This window comes from Felis catus, chromosome E2 (genome assembly GCF_018350175.1).
Source record: "Felis catus isolate Fca126 chromosome E2, F.catus_Fca126_mat1.0, whole genome shotgun sequence".
In the NCBI taxonomy this organism is placed as follows: domain Eukaryota; kingdom Metazoa; phylum Chordata; class Mammalia; order Carnivora; family Felidae; genus Felis; species Felis catus.
Window position 1 is genome coordinate 10,696,737 of NC_058382.1, and position 9,625 is coordinate 10,706,361.

Consider the following 9,625-nt stretch of genomic DNA (forward strand, 5'->3'; position numbering starts at 1 on the left):
ACCGCCTCTTGGTTTCAGTTCAGGTCATGACCTCACAGATTGTGAGTTCGAGCCCGGCCTCAGGCCCTGCACTGACAGTGTGGAGCCTGCTTGGGGTTCTCTCTCTCCCTCGCCCTCTGCCTCTCTCTCTCTCAAAATACATTAAATAAACTTTTTTTTTTAAAAGCGCGCCTCTCCTTTGCTCCCTGGACTCGCCTGTGGCCTTGCCACAGCTTGTTTGTCTGGGATTGCAATTCTCTTTTATTCGCCCCAATAAACCCATCTTTTGCTGGTAAAGTAACTGACAGCGTCTACTTTGGAGGCTAACGACACCAAAAATGTGAACTTTGTGTGAGGTGATGAATGTGTTAATTATCTTGATCTTGGTAATAATTCCGCACTACATTGTATATCAAATCATTGCGTTGTATACTTTAAACACATACATACGTTTGTCAATTATCCCTCAATAAAGCTGAAAAAAAAAACCCACTCAAACGGGACCATTTCAATGAACAAAGCATGACATGAAACATAATTACAAAGCAGCTTTTGTTTTCACACCTCTTTCCTTTTCGGTTTTTTCCTGATTCTTCCCCTGCCCCTGGATAAAAAGGTGAAATGCCATGAAATTTTCTGGCCTCTTTTTTTTTTTTTTTTAATTTTTCTTTAATGTTTATTTATGTTTCAGACAATGCGAGAGACAGAGTGCAAGCAGGGAGGGGCAGACAGAGGGAGACACAGAATCCGAAGCGGGCTCCAGGCTCTGAGTGGTCAGCACAGAGCCCCACGCGGGGCTCGAACTCACGAACCGTGAGATCATGCCCCGAGCCGAGGTCGGACGTTCAACGGACTGAGCCACTCAGGCGCCCCGAATGGCCTCTTTTATTTAGTAAATATCTTCTTCTGACCAATTGAAAATGTCCAGAAGTGTGGAAAAGTGAAAGCAACCACCTTGATTTAAGCTTCCATGTCACGCTCCCTCCTAGCTCTGGCCCTCCGCAAAAGTGGAAGCCTGCGTACAGGGAAGGGACGTGGGCGCCTTTTATTTTCCCTGGCACGCGCTTTTATGCACCTTCTCCCAGTTTTCTGACTTGGTTTCCGAACCCACCAACGTAGGAGCTCGGAACCCTCTGAGCTTCACTGCTATCGCTCCCCAGGCTCCTACAGCGGTGGGTCCTCCTCCATCAGGACCATCATGGTGGCCCAGCACTGACACTCCCTGAGCTTTGCAAATATTTAAAGCCGCTTCCTCCCCTTCTGGGTGCATTCTGGCTTCTACCCACACACACATCTCTCACCTGAACTTCCTTTGATGGGGGGCAAGCGCCTCAGTTCCGCTTGCGTGTTTACATTCCTTCTCAACCTTGCAAAGTCAGCAACCAAAGTCCAGCGGTAGCTAGGCTGGCGGGCGTCATGCAGATGTCCAGGCAGCTACATCAGATGGGCCACTGCCAGCCACGGAGGTGTGGGCTTATGCAAAGCGAGGGCTACTGCCTGGGGACCCAGTGCCTGGATGGGGCAGACGCAGGTATGAGGGCCCGAACCTCACGTGTGTAACTTGGGATCTGTCTGGGTAAAGGGGTGCAGGCTGGCTCCATCCCCATGGGAGATGCACCTGTGCAACCCCCCCCCCCCCCCCCCCAGGAGGCAAAATCAGGTGCACTGCGCGCGACACGACTCTCCCCGGACTCCAAGGGGCGGCGGAGCCCTGACGGGGCCCCAGGGCCGCCAACGGAAACCATTAAGGAGGATCACAGCCCCATGCGAGGGCAGTCGCAGCCACTAACTCAGCAGAGTCCCAGAGTCCAGGAAGCCCCAGGGGCAGCAAAAGCGACCGCACTGCGAGCCTAATGGCGCGACCTCGACGGAAACATGGCGGCTCCCTCCGCCGCCGCAGTGCGCATGAGCGAGCTCTGCTGGAGGCGCCTGCGCACTGCGGCGCTGCGCTGCACCGCACGCTCGGCGTCCTCCCGCCAGAAGGAGGGACTGCTGGGGATGCTGGGCTGCGAAATCCCAGGAAAGGGTGCCCCGCAGGCCTTTTGAGTGACAGGGTAAATGCTATATGCTGCTGTGTTTGGTGTATTTTAAACCCGCCCTTGATCCCACCATTGGATGCTGTTATAACCCCTATAAAAACTAAATGACCGAAAACACAGACCAATCCAAGGCGTGACGAGTCCGTTGATGCCTCTTTGGAGAGTAAGGTCCTGGTGATCTGTGTTACATTTGCTCCTCCAAGTTCACGGTTGGGGCGGGGGTGAGTGCAAGTAGGTTCAGGATAAGTTTTACCCCCTTCTCCTTGGGAAGTTGACCTCAGGCATGTTCTCTGGATACTGTTTCTCTGGAACCGCCGTGGTTTAAGATAAAGGCGTAGTGTCAGCTGTGTTATCAGGCAACATTGTTTATCATTTAAGAGCTCGCCTGATCCGCACTGAAAACTGCGACTATGTGACCGGAGTTAGAGATCCTGGAAAAGGAATGACAGACATAGCTTTCTGGACACAAGGAGAGTCATTTTAGGCCCCCGGGGCCATCTTATGAAACAATGTAAGAATAAACAGCCAGGAGGTTGACTAATCCTTTCAGGGCAATAAATAAATCAGAGTTAAAACTCCCAGTGCTCATTCATATGTGAAGACAGCCTTGTGCACACTAAGGAGTAATCTTTGTGGGATCTAAGCCCTTTTGAGCACTCAGATACTAGACCACAAGGAGCCAGAGAATTGATAATGCTGACCTTTGCCAAACCTAGTGACTTTGACCTGGACTCAGTCATGTTAAGATGATTTTTCCGCCACGGGGCACTTGGGTGGCTCAGTTGGTTAAGCGTTCCCCCAGTTTTGTTCAGGGTGACACTACTTTGGAAAAGATCCACCGCATTTTCCTCGTTGAAAATAAAACCCTTTCTTTCCCTATTCTTTGGCCTCATTGTGTCTTGTGGTTCAACACTACCAAGAGGCCAAGATGTGAACCCGGTTTCTGGTAGCAAATGGACCCATAGGTCCAGAGGGCCTGCATAACCTGTGGACTACTTAAGAGAGAAGTCTCAGTTTTCCTGGGTGGATTTTCTTGTTTCTGAGCACAAAGCTTGTCTGTCTTGGAAGCTACACTGAGTTTCTCTCTTCTAGTGTGTTTTCCATTCACAACCACTATGTGTCACAGCAGCCGATTTCTTCAGTTCACATACACAAGTCACAATAGGCTTCAGCTCAGCAGAGCAGAGTTAAGAGGACATAGGAGGGAAACCCAACATGCCACCATGACAGCGTTAGACACATCTTTATGGGGATGCCTTGCAACTATCTAGGTGGTCCTTTCTGGCCTCCCAAACAGGCATCCCAGTTGAAAGGGGTAGGCCACGTGGTTGGAGATGCAAACTGTCTCACATGTAGATCCTCATACGGGACAGGAACCCATCAGCTTGTATCAGCCCATGAGGGTGGCTTCCAAAGTATACAAGTGTCATATTCAGAAAAAAGAAACTTCACCCAGGAAAACAAAAACTTGTTTCTTAAACCTTTTTTTAAAAAATTTATTTATTTTTGAGAGAGAGAGAGAGAGAGAGAGAGAGAGAGAGAGAGAGAGAGAGAGAGCCATCAGGGGAGGGTCAGTGAGAGAGGGAGAGAGAGAATCCCAAGCAGGCTCCACACGTCAGCGCAGAGCCCATGCAGGACTTGAACTCATGAACTGTGAGATCATGACCTGAGCTGAAATCAGGAGTTGGACGCTTAACCTACAGAGCCACCCAGGTGCCCCCTTAAGCCATTTTTTTTAAAACAGTCCAGGCTACGTAGGCTACGGGCCCACTGACGATCCACTTAGTCTGGTCAGGGGTCTTTTCAATGATAAACAATGTTGTCTGATGACACAGGTGATGAGGGAGCATAAGGCAGGCTGACACCCCACAAACCACCCCCCACAAGGTGGGATGTGTGTGATACATCAGTCACTCCTGGCTGCCCAAGGACAAAGGAAAGGGAGAGAAAACCAATGGTTAACTGATAGAGGTCACAGTCATGCAGGACTTGAATCTCCATCAGTTTACAAATATCTTAGTAAATTACGAGAAAAAGGCAACCTTATCAACAGCCCAATCTCCAGGAACCCCCTACTGTCTTAATGCTAATGCTTTGCTAGAAGGAAAAACAACCTTAGCTTGACAATAGCTAGGCCTCCAGTAATCTGTGTCTCCTTCAGCATATGGAAATCCCTTTAAGAAACTTCCTCTTGACTTCACCTCCCCCCAACTCCACACTATATAAGCAGTCACTCCTCACAACCCCAGCACAGCTCTTTCTGCCCATGGGTCCTGTCCCCGTGCTTTGATAAAATCACCCTTTTGCACCAAAGATGCTTCAAGAATGCTTTCTTGCCCATCAGCTCTGAACTCCCATCACTCCAAAACCCCATCACAGGTGACACCCCACATTTATCTTAACCCCGGATGGTTCCAAAGAAACAATACTAAGAGAAGGTCATTAAAAAAGCCCTGTGGCGGGGCGCCTGGGTGGCTCAGTCGGTTGAGTCCGACTTTGGCTCAGGTCGTGATCTCACGGTCCGTGAGTTTGAGCCCCGCGTCGGGCTCTGGGCTGACCGCTCAGAGCCTGGAGCCTGTTTCGGATTCTGTGTCTCCCTCTCTCTCTCCCCCTCCCCTGCTCATGCTCTGTCTCTGTCTCAAAAATAAACAAAACATTAAAAAAAAAATTTTTTTTAAGCCCTGTGGCTACTGTCCCAGATTCTTGGGATACTTGCTCAAGGAGCTCAGCTGCCAGGCTGTGAGGAAGCATCAGTAGCCACGTGGGCAGGAACTAAGGTCCCTACCCACATTCCTAGACTGAACTCCTAGGTAGCACCCAGAAACAGCTTCCCAGGCACACAAATGAAATGTTCTGGAAGCAAATCCTCCAGGCCCAATCAAGCCACCCCAGCTAATACGTGGGAAGGAGAAATGAGCCTACCCACATTGTATACTTGTGAAGAAAAGAAATGATTGTTGTTCTTTTAAGCTATGAATAAAAAGAAAGGAGACACTTTGTGTTAGAAATAAGCCCACCGACCCAATCAAAGGAGGGACACGGAGACTTGGAGTACAGTGAAGCAAGTCTTTAATCAACGTTCTTGCAAAAGCAGGTGTCTGAGGGACAGGTGCACTTGGGGCAGTTACAGCAGACGATTTATTTCCTAGCATATAAGCCCCTCCCCTAGTTCCTCATTGGCTGAATACTACAGAGGTTAAAGCCTTACCCAGATGTTGCCAATGTCTATGTAAGGCACGTTTGGAGGGCTTGGAATTCGTGCAAACTGCACATTGGAGGCCATCCAGAATGTGTTTTAACACTTGGAACTAAAACCCTGGGCCCATCCTACCTCATATTTCTTGATAATGTAAGACATAATCAATTGGTATATTGTTCCAGTGTTCCCTTTACATATGACTCAGTGTATCGCACACAATTTGCTTCAGAGTTTCCCCTTTTAACGTTGTTACTGGCGAAGCACTCTAATATGTACACAAAGACTTAAGTGTAAGAATATTTATCATCTCAGGGCACCTGGGTGGCTCAGTCAGTTAAGCATCCGACATTGGCCCAGGTCATGATCTCACAGTTCGTGGGTTCAAGCCCCACATTGGGCTGTCTGCTGTGAGCACAGAACCTGTTTTGGGTCCTCTGTCCCCTTCTCTCCCTCTGCCCCTCTCTATCTCTCTCTTTCAAAAAAAAAAATTATATATATATATATATATATATATATATATATATATATATAAACATTTTTTAAAAGTCTATTGTCTTGTTTTTAGGGTAAGACTGGGAAAGCTTAGGTGGCCTTCAAAAGGAGACAAATGAAATAAATTACAATTTGTTTGTAAAATGAAAATGTAGGCAGCTGTAAAAAATACCTGTGTGCTTTGGGATTTTGAAGGGGTATGTATCATACTACCTTATTTTAGAAATGGAGGGGCACCTGGGTGGCTCAGTCAGTTAAATGTCCAACTTCGGCTCAGGTCATGATCTCACAGTTTGTGGGTTCACTTCCCGCGTCTGACTTCAGCCCAGGTCATGGTCTCGTGGTGCGTGGGTTCAAGCCCCGCACTGGGCTCTGTGCTGACGGCTGGGAGCCTGGAGCCCGCTTCGGATTCTGTGTCTCCCTCCCTCTCTGCCCCTCCCCCACTCACACGCTGTCTCTCTCAAAAATAACTATTAAATTTCTTTTTAAATAAATAAATAAACAAACAAAACTCCAACTCCCTTCCTGTTGACCTTCATCCCCATTGGTACTCCTGAGTCCAATCCTGTTAGCAGTTTCCAGCATCAGCCGCTTCGTAGTTTTAAATAATACGCTTATAATTCTCTCTCATGGGTTTAGGGGCCCAACGCTACCATTTACAAGCTGTGGGATTTTTTTGCCAAATGACTTGAGTGTCTCAGAACTTCAGTGCGCTCCGCCCACGAGGAGGTAACAACACTTCCCCCGGCTGATGCTTGTAAGCGTACAATAAAGTAAATGCATTTGTAAGTACCGTGGGAACTGGGGGGGGGCAGCGTATTTCTTATCCAAGGCGAGTCCATCCCTGGAAACATTTTGTTTTTAACTGTTTATTTAGTTTTGAGAGAGAGAGAGAGAGAGAGAGAGAGAGAGAACACGAGTGTGGGAGGAACAGAGAGAGGGAGACACAGGATCCGAAGCAAGCTCTGTGCTGACAGCAGAGAGCCCCATATGGGGCTCAAACTCACGGACCGTGAGATCATGACCTGGGCTGAAGTCAGACACTTAAGCAACTGAGCCCCCCCGGGTCCCCCTGGAAACAGTTTGGATAGAAACGTTTGAGGACATAAGAACTTGGATTCTATTTTTTTTTAAGATATTTTTAAAGTTTTGTTTTGTTTTGTTTTGTTTTGTTTTGTTTTGTTTTGTTTTAAGTAATCTCTACACCCAATGTGGGCTCAAACTCATGACCCTCAGATCAAGAGTCACACGCTCTTCTGACTGAGCCAGCCAGGCGCCCCCGCTTATGGTTTTTTCGTTTTTGTTTTTGTTTTTGTTTTTGTTTTTGTTTTTACTGGCTGACTCAATCAGCCTTGCCTCTTGCTTGACCCTAGGCTTCATGGGATTTCTATGAAGATAATTTAATTATACAGAGATTCGTTCTCCTTGCTAACAACGTTTATGATTTGGCTTTCCAGTCAGTTGTACGGTTTATCCAGAACATTCTCTTCCACGTGGCCAGGAACTCCTTGCTTGTAGGTTCAGAATTATGAATGAAGCACCCAGCTAATTCGTGGAGAAGACAGGAATGGAGTTCTTCTGTGTCTGTGTTCCCATCAGCTGTTCTGTGTGAGCGGTGTGTCCCCATAGATGAGTCTTCTGGTAGGGGGCCATGGGCATGGGCAGGCATGGCAGAAACCTGCGTGTGCAAATACCAACCCACACAGTGCTTGCCTGGGCAGCACATGTACTAAAATTGGAACAATACAGAGGAGATAAGCTGAGCCCTGCATGAGGAACACACGCACATCCATGAAGCGCTCCTTGTTAAAAAAAGAAAAAAAAATGGGGTGCCTGGGTGGCTCAGTCGGTTAAGCGTCTGACTTTGGCCCAGGTCATGATCTCGTGGTTCGTGGGTTCGAGCCCCGCATGGGACTCTGTGCTGACAGCTTGGAGCCAGGGCCTGCTTCAGATTCTGTGTCTCCCTCGCTCTCTGTCCCTCCCCCCTCTCAAAAATAAGTAGACATTTAAAAAACATTAAAAAAAAGAAAAAGAAAAAAACAGGGGCACTTGGGTGGCTCAGTCAGTTAAACATCTGACTTCAGCTCAGGTAATGATTTCACAGTCCATGGGTTCGAACCCTGCATCGGGGTCTGTACTGATAGCTCAGAGCCTGGAACCTGCTTCCGATTCTGTGTCTCCCTCTCTCTCTGCCCCTCCTCCACTCACTCTCTGTCTGTCTCTCTCTCAAAAATGAACAAACATTGAAAAAAATGTTTAAACAGAAAACAGAAAAAGCAAATACCAACCCACACAGACTCCTGCCAAATTAGGGGAGAAGGGCTAATTTATATGCATGCATCAGGCTGTAACAGCCCTCCAGCCTGGCCAGTCTCAAGGATTAACTTGCTTCCAGGTAACACATTCCTTGCCTGTTGACTCAAGGCCCTTGATTTGTTAACAGAACTCATTTGCTTTCTTTGAGATCGCTGGCCTTGGGCAATAAGGGACCAGGACTTTCTCAGGCCACAGAGGCCAGCAAGTCTTTTTGAAGCCCCCCCTTAAACTTCCTGATTAGCTCAGCAACCTTTTCGCGAAATGTTTCTTTTTAAGGTCACACAGATGACTTCACTGATCTCCCTTTCCGCATCTGTAGACCTGGCCCTCCTTTGCAGAAAGAACAGAGTACGGTCCTCTTGCACAAGCCCTGGAGACTAAGGAATGATCTTTTTGTACAACCTGCCCAAACCCCAGGCACCAAGGAACTAGAACTTCTTGTACAACGTCTGCGCACTGAGCTGACTCAGTAGCTGGCATCACGGACTCTGTGCCTAAGCCAGAAATGTCTCAGATCACTGTGCTCCCTTAACTGATTAAACCCCTTTAAAAATCTCCAGGCCAGGCAGAAACCTGGGAGTTGGACTTTGGACAAGAATCCACCTTCACCGCCAAGTGGCCCTTCATGTGATTTTCTCAGAAACCCAAATCATCCACTTCCTTAGTGTTGTATCAAACAGCAACAATATCAGTTCAAATTAGAGGAAATCTATGCCAACACCGCTTCTTTTTTTTTTTTTTTTTCACTTTTGCATAATACAGATTTTTTTTTTTTTAATTCTCATGATAACATACAGTGTAATCCTGGCCTCAGGAGTAGAACCAATGGTTCATCCCTTACGTACCACACCCAGTGCTCATCCGGAAAAGTGCCCTCCTTACTGCCCACCACCCATTTTCCCCATGGATCCCCGCCCACCCCACCCCACCCCAGGATCACTCTCCTTAATAATGACTTTCTGAAGTTTTCCTCATAAGTTGGCGTCTCGTCCTTAAAATACTCGGATCCCGGCTGCTCCAAGGCCTTTTGTGGGGTGGCCACACCCCCGCTGTCCTTTGGTCTTTACCCCTGTGGGCCCATCTCCCTGTCAACCAGGCCACTCTTCCACATCGGTCTGCTTAGGAGCCCACGGAAGAATCAACTGTAGCTGCAAAGTTACTTGATGGCCGTTGCATTTCCAACCTCTGCCAAATCTGCATCCTAATCCCTTAGGAATGAGAAGGCGCTGTGGCCTGGCAGGTACCAACGTTAAGTCAACGAATCACTGATGGCCCCGGGTGGAAATCATGACCTGCCCTATCCTGCCAAGCCTCCCCGAGCTGTTCCATACACAAGACACAAACACTCATGCTTCACCGATTGGGTTTTGGAAGTTAAGCACACCCTGGGCTGCCGGGTTAAACCGCATCTCATGACACACTTTGGGTCCTGGTTTGTTCGTACTTTGTTCCGGGTTTTTGCATCTGGGCGCACGTGGGTGGCACGTGAGCGTCCAAAGTCGGACGCTCAACTGACTGAACCACCACCCAGGCGCCCCCAGGACGTGGACATCTTTGAGGAGGACCATTTCTGCACCCTCCATAGCCATTAGATCACGCA

The 9,625-nt window shown here is 48.2% G+C and overlaps 1 long non-coding RNA gene and 1 other non-coding gene across 2 annotated transcripts; both read left to right on the forward strand.

The window, feature by feature from the left end:
- The first annotated feature begins 1,397 nt into the window (after nucleotides 1–1,397).
- On the forward strand, nucleotides 1,398–8,761 carry LOC123382229. The gene is made up of 3 exons (XR_006590273.1): nucleotides 1,398–1,510; nucleotides 6,349–6,494; nucleotides 8,302–8,761. It is a non-coding gene; the product is annotated as an uncharacterized LOC123382229 (long non-coding RNA).
- On the forward strand, nucleotides 7,415–7,520 carry LOC111559143. The gene has a single exon (XR_002740137.2). It is a non-coding gene; the product is annotated as a U6 spliceosomal RNA (small nuclear RNA).
- Nucleotides 8,762–9,625: the final 864 nt, after the last annotated feature.